The sequence below is a fragment of the Adelges cooleyi genome, unplaced genomic scaffold (genome assembly GCF_023614345.1).
Source record: "Adelges cooleyi isolate 19-005CV unplaced genomic scaffold, UGA_ACOO_1.1 ACOO_flye_CR_arks_rails_tigmint_CR_PRNA_651, whole genome shotgun sequence".
NCBI lineage: Eukaryota > Metazoa > Arthropoda > Insecta > Hemiptera > Adelgidae > Adelges > Adelges cooleyi.
Window position 1 is genome coordinate 5,802,855 of NW_026096352.1, and position 7,143 is coordinate 5,809,997.

Genomic DNA, 7,143 nt, shown 5'->3' on the forward strand with positions numbered 1-7,143 from the left:
CTCGTCTTATAAGACATACCTAATCAGATATCGCTGTCAGAGGCGTGGGCGGGTAGCTCCATTCCAAAGCGGCTCGACATTTTTAACTAAATGACCCGGGATTGACAACTTAACTCCTCCTTACAAAATATTTACGTTGTCACCAATTAAAAAAAAAAAGAAACGAAAACTAGAATCGAAACTCAAGGCGTATTAGCTAAAAAAAAAAAAAATCTGACTCAGTAATAAATTAGTAAAACTGACACAAAAAGTTAAAATGAGGAACTTGGTAAACAAAGGTAAAACAAACATAAACATTGAGTGTTTTTTTTATAAACGAAATATAACGAAGTGTTTTTGAAATTTTAACACAAATTATAGTAGAAATAGTATTTAATTTTTGGCTAATAAAAATGTAATATTATATTTCTTTAAAAAAAAAATTACAATTGCTGGTTTACAAAAAAATCATAAATGTGTTTTAATTAGACATAAAAAAAATTTTTTTTAAGTAAATTCCCACATTTTCCAAAATATCTATAAAAAGAATATATTATATATAATAATTTATATATGTATATAACATATTTTTGTGGGTGAAATTAAGGGCACGAGGAAAGGTGGAGTGTAGTAGTATTTTTGTATTTGAATGCATTATTTAACCACATTCCACCTCTTGTCTTAAATTTTAAACTTCAGTAACTTAAAAAATAGTTAAATACCTACGTTACCATTTAAGTAAGTTGGTAGACCACTAAAAAAACTAAAAAGGTAAATTATTTAGTAATTTTATAATAATAATGTAAAACCACATAATTGAGTATCAAAATTCCTTAGCTCGTTTATTATACTTTTTTAGCTTTGTCAGAAGGTTTAATATAAATATTTAATTATGATTAATATTTCTTATAATTAAGTGACTCATTGTTTACCTTGTGTGTAATTATTAACAGTCTAATATAAAGCATCACAATTTATTAAACAAAATTTGCATACAGTAAAAGGGAAAGTGTTTTAAAAAGCCTCTTTATAAGCTAAATTTGATGTCATTATTCAATTAACTAATGCCACTTTTAATTTAAAATACATAACCACTTTTATACTATTGACTCAATCGGATCCAACTGCTAAAAGCATATTTTAAATACAGTAGATTATCGGTAATCCGGTCAACGATAATCCGGCACGTCCAGTAATCCATGTAATATTCTTTTAAACAATGCAATTGACATTAAACATACTATTAGTTAACCGTTAAAACAGCATTTACTATTAACGTCAAATAAGGAATTTAGTGACTTTAAATAATTTTGACAACTATTAAGTTAACTAGGTAGTCAATGTTGTGGTCTGTGACGTGCGGAGGTATAATATTATATTCTCCAAGAACCAAGGGCAAACCCTTTAGAGAACAGAATATATAATATACAGTAATTTAGTAATTTCACACACCATTTAGTAGATATAGTACTCTTCTATTAATATTGTATATAATATGACGCACCAAAGAGACCACTTCAGTCTTCATAGTGTCCGTGGTAAAAAAGAACATAATTTCTACAAAGGGGTTCATTCATAATTAAACGTCCATAATTTTCTCTAGCATGACTTGTTTGTTCATTTGAACAAAATAAGTAGGTAGGTCAAGAAAAAACGCAGCCGTAAAAAAGTAGGCGTTGCGGACTTGTTTAGCTGTTGTCCTGGTTAGAATTTTAAATACGTCCTACATGGGTGAAACGTGTTACCGGCAGTAATAATTATGGACTTAAATATTTTATATTATTTATAAATACTTAAGTATTTACGGTCTACGTAAACGTACAAATTATCCCAGACAACTGTCTGTTATATTTCTTAGAAACCGTTTTATACGCCATTTTATGCATTATTTAAGTTTAAAAACTGAGACAAATACATGTTTGTGTTTTAACCATTTAGGTCCCACTGGGACATCCAGTAAGTTTCCACACATGCCAGATACCGCTTCAGTTCCTTTTAAATAACGGTGGTATAATATGTCCTAATAGTTATTTTTGGCACTGTCAACAATTGGTTGAATAATTAATCTCATGAGTAGCAGTAGTTTTTGAAAAAAAATGATTTGAAAAATTCGAAATTGGTATTTAAAGGGTAAAGTATCAACAGCGAGTTCATTATACGTTTTCGTTTGATTCGGTTTTACATTAATTCATTTTAAACTTTTTTAGTTGATAACACTTATAATATGATAAGTTCTAAAAACACAGATCAAGTCATTCTAAACATGTTCTGAGTAGGCAGCTACAATGAATCAAAACTAGTCGTAAGAACGTGTATTACTGATTTTTAAAATTGTAAAGGGGCGATGTTTGAAAAATCATGTCATACCATCATACGTATTAAACTTCTAGGTCTTCCAAAATTAAAACTATGAATCTCTGGTTTCCAATATGTGTACACAATGTGTAGGAAGAAATTAGGTACATACCGCAATTTTTCTCAAAAATCCACTTATGACACCACATTTAAAAAAAAAAATATATCCAATTAAAAAAGTTAAATCTTTACGGGTATTTATGCATTACATTAAGATAGTACACAACACCACTGGTAATTGTGACGATTTTATAAGTATCTTTTCATCAGAAGAGTTATTTAATGTTAATGTCTTTTGAATGCAATTCACACAAACAGCTACACTGTCATACGTGGTGCCGTTGTTTTGTAAATTCAATGCGATGAATTTATTAGTCACTTCGGGGAACTAATTTCGACGCTTGGATACTTATCTTGTTTTAATGCTTGAAAACGATTATTTATTTTTTTACCTAAAATTAAAATAATAAAAGTATAAAATAAATTGAGGTGATATTTCTACTTACGTGTCCACAGCTTATTTAGATTTTCAAGGTTTACAGTGGAAATTACTTTTGTAATCGTATCAATTAGTGTAGTATACAATTTAAAAAATTATAATTTTGTCCAAGTTATTTTCAAAGGTCAATACGTTGTATCAGTATTGAAGCGTATTCGTGGAAGGTATTTTGCCATTATTTAAATGTTAATGTTAAAACCATTAGTGTTTCGTTTCCTTCCAGGGTTGGTTTTTTTTTAATGCTTAGCATATTCATTTGGGTTTTACCTACATGAGTAGTTTTAATAAAAATTGCTGTGTTATGCATAGCTTAATTCTAAAACGGTTGCTCAATAACAACCATTGCGAAACAGTATTTTGCTAAAAGCTGTCTGTGCAATAAAAAATTTTAGAAACCATCTAGTCTGTTTAACTTACTAATAATCCTAAATGGATGTGTATTCAATCCAAAATAGAACGAACGTGATTTGCATTTTAGTTGTTCTTGATTTTATGTTTATTTCACCTTTCACCGTATAGTAAATTCTCATGGAAGTTAAAACACCAATTAATATTAGAGAATAAAACAATTATTTCCAAAAGTAATAAATAAACGACGTGCCTGTAAATATGTATGAAATATTGGTTGTTGTTGTGTTAATACATTTTGTAATTCCTCAACTTAATTCATTGAGTGGTTCAGTGGGTTTTTAATGGCTGTTATGAATTTTTAACACAACAAACTAAATGAAAATAAAAGTAGAATATTATATAAATTAAATAATTAATAAACGTGTGTTGCAATTTTCATAAATGCATTATGTATCATATTTGGGGTTTAAACATTAAATGTTAGAAAAATAAAATGCTTAACAAACATATTCGAATAACTTATGTTATGATATTGTTATTCGTTATTACTGTGAAAGCAACATTTGGCTAGTCCTGAACAGTTTTGCCATAATATAGTATATTATAAATTATAGCATAAATATTGAAGACATACAAATCAACGTATCAATAAGTTGTTATTAATACATATATATTATTGTGAGTAAAAATACTTAGATAATATTTGTAAAAATTTAGTTTTATCTGTTAGTACCTGGACTGTCTTGATGTTTTTAAAGTTTAAACGCGTTTAAGTACATATTTAATATTGTACATTGTACATCAGAATTGGTTTCGCCGGAGAGAAAGAATTAAAAACAACGTTTAAAGATTAAAACGGAAACATATTTTCTCCAATTCTCTCATAATGAATTCGGATAATGATCACGATCGTGTTCTGAAATCCATATTTCTTAGACCATCTATCCTACTTTCCTATAAACTCATTCAGTTATTATTCAGCTCAATACATTTCACTCTATAGGATATAACACTGTATAACTGTAGTTTAGAATATTTCTTACTTTAGTTTGATTTAATATAACGTGAAAAAGAAATCAGAACAGCGAATATTATATTTAATAGAAATTTAAAATCTAGATTTCTACGTACCCGCACATATTGATTAATACTATTTGTTTATATTGGATTAGGTGACGTTCAAAGTTGTTTTGTTCTTAGTTAGGTTCGTAACTATCTTAATATACATAGGGTATTTTAAATTTTTAACCTACCTGTTACCTTCTAGAATTTGTAATCCTGTGTCTTAATGTATCTAGGGTATGGCCTTAACACAGATTATCTTCTTCAACAACTTTTTTCGAGTTACGCGTTTCAGATTACGGTTAAAATTACAATGATTTGTTTGTTTTCGACCAAAAAACGCAGATGTTTAAGCTCCTTAAACACAATTTTTTATCGTTGAATTTTAATAGCAAAATGTGTACTAGATTGGAGACCATAAGTCAAAAGACGGTTGGTAAGCTAAAGAAAAGGTTAAACCATGTTATCGATAAGGACCTTTAGATGCTTGGCGTCGAAGACCCTGCACATTTGACAGGAAACAGAGAAGTTTGGAGGAGGCTGCAATGAACCTTAATGACTCTTAAAATTTGAAGAAGAAAAATCAATTTTTATCATATATAAGTTTAATGATGATATTAACATAGCATACTCTTAAACCTTAGGTATTTTTTTAACTCGTCAAGAATACATAATCCAAAATTAACAACTTTAAATTATAGATACAGTATACATTTTTTTCGTTTAACGGGACCATAAATGCCCATCCCTATGGGAGATGTTCTTACACATTTTTATAGCTAAGGTATGTATTGAAGTGTTTAAACTATAGTTATAAAATTATCTCCCCCTCAACACTAAACTATTATTATAAAACAATTTCTGGCAATTTGTGTTCCTGTCAATTAGTATATAATACTGAATACTAATATGTAATAATGTTACTGTAATCCCAATACAATAGATAACTTTTCAGTTTTCTCGAAAATCGCGTAGATATTCCATTGTAAGTATTCAAAATAGTTAAAGTGTATTACTCATTTATAAATATATGTTAACTTAAAACTTTTGTATGCCATACCAGTCCGATTTTACCCGTTTTGCGGTTAATGCAATAATTATAATTAAATAATCTTGGTTATTAAAATGATGCATAAAGTATGTGGAACGACCAAGTGCTGTCTGGTCGATCATGGTATAGAAAGCAGAGTAACGACCTGGATGGTTTTAACTGGCTTTAATGCACCTGTATAGGTAGCTAATAGTTGTCTAGTAATCCCGGCGGTGGTGCGGGTGTAAATGATCAGGCACGGATGATCGATTGACTTTCGCTACAGCCATCACCGAAAGCGACGGTGGTTTCACGGTTTCTCGTGGGACTTTCTATACGGTAGTCGAATCTTTTATTTGTCGTTTTGACTGAGCCCGCCGATCGCAAAACGGGATCACGCCCTCAACCAGTGATCAATAAAATATCTAAACCACTCACTATAATATAATTAATAATAGTATCAAATCATCGGCCCCAATAGCGTCCGGATGTTGGAAAGCTAAAGTGAAGCACTCAAATGCGACCAGTCGACACAATTGGCTTTTATATAAAGTCAGGAAGATAACGGGAACTTACTTACTTCTCTATGCTATTAGGGAATGTACTCAGAACTTTGTAATTTTAAATTAGCATCGTTAAAATGGTCATATCATATGTATAAGACCCTTTTTATTTAATAGTAGCCTATTTAAATAAGAAATCCTGAAATTTCAGATCAATAGCTTAATTTTAAGCACATTCTAATGATTTTTTTTGCATTTGATTAAATTGGAAATTTTTATTTTCATTAAAAGTTATCAACATTTTTACAATTAAAAAAAAAAATCTTAAAGCTAAAATATGACAAATCTTTCTTTTAAATATTTCGTGATAAAATGTTTGTAGTATGTTATCTGTTTTATCAGTTTCAAATTTTAATTAATTTTCATATTTAATTTTTTTAAATATGAAAATTTAAATTCCTATGCATATTAAATACAAAAAAAAAATTACGAGGATGTAATTAGAGTTAAGCTAGGGATCTGAAATTTTAGGTATTTCTTGTTTAAATAGACTACTATCATTTGGGGGAAGGGGGGGTTAGTAAACAAATTTGCTTAGACACAATCTAATGTATATTTTATTATAAGCAACATTATCATTAAAAATGTTAAATATAAAATGATAGGGTACTTAAAAAGCTCTAACTTAATTCTTTATGATATCGAGTATTATAATTATTACTTACTAGAATTGCGTCCCTGTCTTAAATCAACAACCGTTGATATCTTCGACACTGCACCAAAATCAGCACACTTCGATGTAATAGAGTGGGGAACAATTGGAAATCACCCCACCGAAAGTTTATTATTTTTTTACATTCGGCGATTAATCTATATCGATTTAATATTTTTGATTAACTATTCTAAAATATTTTCGCAATAAAATGATAAAAATAATACATTGGAAGTATTAGTGCTATGAAAAAGTGTTTATGAAAGTAAAAGTTGCTTTTTATCTATTTAATACGTTTGCAATATACTCTAAATACAACGTTATAGCCTAGTAATGGGAATCCGAAAATCCGGATTTTTCAAAAAAACGCTTTTTAAGTCATTTGAAAATCATATAATTGTTAAGTACTATTACAATATAAAGATGTGTACCTAAGTAAAATTTGTTGATAAAAATTTTTAAAAAAAACTCTTAACTTTGTCTATAAAATGCTTTCGGATTTCGGATTCCGGATTTTCGGATTTCAACAAATCCGAAATTCTAAAGCAGTTTATCTCTTTGGTGTTTTGTTTTATTTTCACATATTTATCAAAAAAATGTTACTTAGATATAGAGCTTTATATTGTAAAATTATTTCACACTTAAATTATTT